This window comes from Dipodomys spectabilis, unplaced genomic scaffold (genome assembly GCF_019054845.1).
Source record: "Dipodomys spectabilis isolate Male_0828 unplaced genomic scaffold, ASM1905484v1 ptg000026l, whole genome shotgun sequence".
Taxonomy (NCBI): Eukaryota; Metazoa; Chordata; class Mammalia; order Rodentia; family Heteromyidae; genus Dipodomys; species Dipodomys spectabilis.
Genome location: NW_024870703.1, coordinates 4,795,081 through 4,801,080, shown reverse-complemented (window position 1 = coordinate 4,801,080; position 6,000 = coordinate 4,795,081).

The following is a 6,000-nucleotide window of genomic DNA, read 5'->3' as shown; positions in this document are numbered from 1 at the left end:
CTTGCCAGAGATAATCACATGAACAGGTTAGAAGTTGTATTTCTTTCCTACAAAAGAAATTTGGAGATAAGCAGTCTGGGATGATAAGATGGCTCCAGAAGCACCAGGGACCCTGCATCCTTTTAGCTTACCTGCCCCCTTGCATGGCTTCTTTTCTTTATCTCATGGCTAAAATGCTGACAGATACTCCAGCCAATGGCATCTACATTTTAGGCTACAGGAAGGAGGGCTGGGCAAGAATGTTGTTCTTACCTGAATGAAGCACAGTGGTTGTTCCCAGTACTTCTATTTGCATCTAGGGAAATTTGAACCCTGTGTCTTGCCTGCCCTAACGGGTAGTGGTCAAGCCAGAATGCTGAGGTAGGTGATGTGCTCCATGTCTCCTGGCTGGTTGGTGGCAGAGTCTGCTTAAGAGGCTGACCCGAGCACCTCCTTCCACAAACACCGATTTCCAGGCACAGTCTCATCATCAAGGGTCATTAAGTAACACAGAAATGGATAATCCATTTTTATGTGTTCAGAAACTTTCTCTCCGCCTCTTGGGATTAGCTTAGCTGGAAATAATGAACCTGAACTGATTTTTTCTTTTTGAACACCAGCTTTAAGTGATAATTACATAGAGTGTTTATAGATTGCTTCAGAGGACCATAATCCTTGTCAATAGGATCTTTTCTCTGCCCCCATCTCCCAGTTCTTCCTTTGGTTTGAGGACTGACAAGCCAGAGCATAAATGAGCTAGAAGGACAACAGTTGCTTTTCTCTTGGACTTGTGTTGTTTCTAAGGGGCAGCACTGTAAGTCCTGGTCTCCCTTCAGGGAAGAAATTGAGTTTCAAGGACGCCTCAGTGAGAGCAACCCCAGAGAAGTGTGGCCAGTGCAGGACTTACCCAGGCAGTCACTGGCCAGATGCCTTTCTCCCCAGAATCATGCCCACAGAGGTCTCAAGGTCATCTCATGGGGCTTTGGGAGGCCACTGCCGCTTCAGATTTTCCTTGGTAGACATCAATGGCTCTCTCAATGACTTTCTCTTGGAATCAATCCGTATTTGTCTTCTGGCTCCTCTTTATATGACCCAGACTCTTCTATCCTCAATGGCTCTGAACAGGTTTCATAGACAGCCCTTTCTCTGTGACTCTCAAGGTACCAATTCCATCTCCATGGTTTGGGATACTTGGACATGGTGGAAGTTTCACAATCTGCCCTGGGGGTGATGCTTGCCCTGATTCTGTGGCTACCAGAGGCCTGAGGTGATAGTATTAAGTATGGTAAAGTGTGGTCCTGTGGGAGCCTTGAGGACATGGTTGCTGGTTGGCTTTAAGATATTCTCTTTCTCTGTCTCTCTCTTTCTCTCTCCCTTCCTCCTCCTCCCACCCCCCCATTTCCCTCAAATCCAAACACTGCCGCTGAATTGAGCTACATCCCCAGCCCTAAGACTTGATATTGTGTATCTCACCTGGGCCCTAGTAGTTCAATTACCAAGTAAGAAATAGCTAGACTTCCTTGGCCTGAGACCAAGTTGTTCTCCACATGTTGCTTTTACTGTCTCTGGTCTCTGTCCTAGAACTTCCAGATGTCTGCTACCTTCGCTCCAAATCCTTCACATTGGCCCAAGCAAAGGGCTCAGCTCACCATAGCATCCTCACTACTGGGAATATTTTGATGTCAGTCCTTCTGGCCTATCTGCTCACTCAAGCCATTTGGCTTTCTAATGCTGCCTAATATTTAGCTGCTTCCTGGCCTTTGGCTCTGCTTGGACTGGCCTCCTCGTGTCCTGACTTCAGCCTTTTCTCTTCCTGCCTCATTTCGGTACCATCTGCTGCACAGCTGGAGGCTCAAGCTGTGTCAGGGGCCTTTTCTTCAACAGGACTTCATTTCACAGAGCGGTGACTGTCTTTGGATGATTAGAGCTGTGAGGAGCTTCAGACAACTTCCAAGTTCACAGCCTTGATTTAGAAATGAGACCAAGGACCTAATGCCACTACAGGTGGTGAGAAGAAATGGCATCTCCAAGAGTGGGAGTGGTGTCTGTATGCTCCATGCCTTGTGTCTTGGGCAATTCTGACTGGATGACAGCGTTGAATCTCTATTCTGCTTTGACAGTGAGGTGATGTCTGATGTCTTGGGCATGTACTGTTTCCCCCTCCTCATTCCTAGCCAGCACCTCTGAAGTTTCTGAAGGCTGCCAATCACAAGGCTCATTGTCTTAGCCATGGAGTAGCCAGTGACCCAAATTGTGCTGTGACAGTTGATATGCAGATTCTGGAATGGTCTGTAGGCCTGTTCTCATTCCCTTTCACCTTTAAGTGCCTAACCCAGCTATCCCACACTGACGCATGGCTCAAGTGGTAGAGCAACAGCCACAAGCAAGAGAGCTGTGTGTGTGAGATCCTGAGTTAAATACAAATGTTTAAAAAAAATTGAGATTTCATATACACCAAAAACATTCACTATTTAAAACCACACCCATGTGAGTTCTTTTTGTGGTGTCACACAGATCACACATAAAGCTATGCACACATAGGTTTGATTAAAGTGAGGTTATATCAGTAACAAGTGACTCACCTCCTTCCTGGATTGTTGCTTGTGAGAGAAAAATACCCATTTCTATGCCTTTCTGTTTGTACTTCATCCAGCATATGGCCACACTGTGCACTCAAATAGAATGAAACAGATTTACCTAGGAGTTCCCGGTTCTGTCCCTGGACCTCAGACCGCAAAGCCATTATTACCATCATTGTAAAATAAGAGTAATAATATAACTTATGTAATTAACCTATTAATTATCAGAACTCTTTTGCTTCATGGTGAGAGCAAGTTGACTCATACTAACTTCTAACAAAAGGACCATCTGGGATGGAGTAGGAGACGTGGATCGAGAGAGCACAACATGACCGCATGACATTGCTCTGCCTCGCTTCCTCGAATGCTGGTTTATTTGAGTGCCATCCTTGTCTTTGGATTTCTTCATGTGACCGAGGGGGAGGGACAGGATGGAGAGAGAATGGGATGGGATGTGGCTACTGAAAGACAATGAGGGGGTCAAATCCGGACAGCATTTTGTCTTGGAGGGATAGAGAGCCTCTGTCTGTGGGCTCCTTCTATAAAATTCCAGCAAGGATTCCAGTCATCCAAGGTCAAATCCCTCTCTGAACCATGTGGATGGGGGAGGATAGATTCCCCCAGAGGAATAGGGGAGCACTCACAAATGTGGGTGAGCCTCCCCTTTTAAAGGGACATGGCAGACACAAAAATACCAGGGGTGGGGTAAAATGTGGAGGCGAGCCAAGCACACCAAATGGGCCAAATGCAATGCAATGCAGAAATGAGTCAAGTGTGTGAAATGGCCCAGATGGGATGCAAACGTAAAAACTAAACTCTTGAGATGTTCCCGCGCATGAAAAATTCAAACCCTGATCTGAGGAAGAAGTAACCAATTAATAAGGCTCACGAGAAACAGACAGCCAACTCTGGGCCAGTGACTCAGTCCTGTAGTTCTAGCTTTCCTGGGGGATCTGGTTCAAAGCTACCCCAGGCAGAAAAGTTGTGAGGCTTTGTGAGCTCTTATCTTGGATTAACCAGCAAAAAGCTGCAAGTGGAGGTGTAGCTCAAGTGGTAGAGTGTTAGCTTTGTAAAAAAAAAAAAAACTCAGGAACAGCACCCAGGCTCTGAGTTCAAGCCTTAGAATTGGGAGAGGGGGGGAAAATGAGCCAACCAGCAAAATACAGATATACTCCATAAAAGCCTGCCTCAACCCTGTACTGCTAAAGTAGCAGCGACTCTTATTCTTTTTGTGAGTGACTTCTTGCTGTCAGTTTCCCCCTAGCTTCTGTCCTAACAAATCTCTTTTTCTACCTATTATCTTAGTAAGTTCCTAATAAAATATTTGTTTTAACATACATAGGAGCATCTAACTAGTAATCCTCTGCCTCTACTTCCCAAGTAGCTGTGACTATAGGTATAAACTACCATGTCTGGCTCACTCAGCATTTTGATGAGTACTTGTTCTCACTGGGCAACAAAATGTGTGTCATTTTTCTCCTTTAACAGCTGTGACTTGGACTGCAAATCTAACCTTTCATAGGAGACATTTGTTCTTCTTGGTTGACCTGAAATGTGAGCAGGACTTGGGAGGTACAGCAGGGTCTTCAGAGTTCAGCACCTGCCAGTGCTACTAAATCTTTCCTTAGCTACTTCCCTGCACACTGCTGTGCAGAGAAGGGAGGGCTATGAAGATCATCCTTAGCATACTCATCATCTTCTCATTTAGATCATTTTGTTGTCTTCAAAAACCCTCATGCACAGTCCAATTAAAGTTTTAGGAGAAATCTGGGCTCTGATCATTGTCCTCAGAGGAATAACTAAGCTTTGAATTCAGGAAAATGGAAGGCAAGACACAGCCATTGTCGAGCGGATGATCACTAGAATTTGAGGTCTTCCTACTGTAAAAGCGGGGAAAAGGGCTTGGTGGTCTTCATTAGGGAAAGAGCGATGTCTTATCAAGTAAAACGTATTCCTGGCATTTGTCTCAGAAAGGAGTTTGAAAAGAGTCCTGGGAGTCTTTTATGACATTTTCATTTCCTGCCAAGTTATTTATATACGGGTTTGGATATTTAATTTTTGCTCCTAGATTATCTAGCTCTATATTTATTTCTATAGACAACTAGCAGCAGTTTGTCACAGATAAACAAATGGATGGATGAGTGAATAGATATCCTCCATGCCACCAAATCCAGGATGCTTTTTTCAGTCCCTATTTAATCTAGAATCTGTCTTCATTTGGCTCTGTCGTATTCCATGCTCTGTTTCCTCTTCCATCTCCCACCCTCCTTAATTAATCTGTTATGTCTTTTTCTTCTACTGCTAGCCCTTTAAGTGTTGGTTATGATCCCCACCTCCCCCCTCCCTCTCTCCCTTTTTCTCTCCTTCCCTTCCTTTGGGGAATTAGGATTAGTACTCAGGAGCTTTCATGTGTTTAGGCAAGTACTCGACAGATTGAAGCACACTCAGCTCTTTTTGCTTTAGTTATTTTTCACATAGGGTATTGAGCTTTTGCCCAGGCAGATATTAGAGCATGATTCTCCTACCTCTGCCTCCTGAATAGCTGGGACCACAGGCATGAGCCAGCACCTCCTGCCTGAGTTAGTATCTTTTGACAATTCCTTTGAGGAGCCAAGTGCACACTGGTCATGATTCAGTCATTCTGTGACTTTGCCTGCACTGGCCTGGTCTGGCCTAGTGGTACCCTGCACTCAGAGTCACTTCTGTTTTGTAGGTAACTACCCAAGGGACCTCAGAGAGGAGGTGTGAGCAGGGCAGTGGGGAGGCAGGCAGCTCTGACAGACAGAAAGCAAACAGCTCAAAGGGTGGCAGGCTACATTTTATTCATCATTAATTGAAATACCCTTCAAGTCCTCCCTCCAGTGCAAGAAATGTGTTGTTTAAGAAGGCTTGCAGGCTCACCCGCATGCTCTAACCCCTCCTGAGAGAATGCACAGCATCAAAAATGAGTTGTGAAGCAAGGGGCTTCCTGAAGGAGAAAGGGAAGGGGTCTCAGGCTGGGTTAGTGCAGAAAGCTCATGGCTTCTCCTCAATGTACGTGAGGATGCGATTGCTCCAAAGGTCATACTCTGGTGACTGAGTCTGCCAGATCTGCTCCAGGGAGAAGAGTCCAGGCCATGAGTCCATGTGAGCCTGTCCAGGGTCAGGAATGGCTTTAGTGGGTCCTTCCCTTCTTCCCACCCCAGAGGAGGATCTGTCAGTCACTGTGATGTCACATAACCATGCAACCAAGCCCCAGTGCCTCTTCTGGACACAGAAGTGTCCTAAGCTGGCTGTCTGGCTGTGCTTCCCAGACAGTGATGTAGAATTGTGCTTTTTATTTTTCCTAAAGGAGGAAAAAGTTACAGTAAGATGGACCCATACGGCCCACAGCTCTTGTGGTTGCCACCTCAGTGGCTTCCTTCAGTCTCAGCCTCCCAGAAGTATCTCATCTAGCCATGGG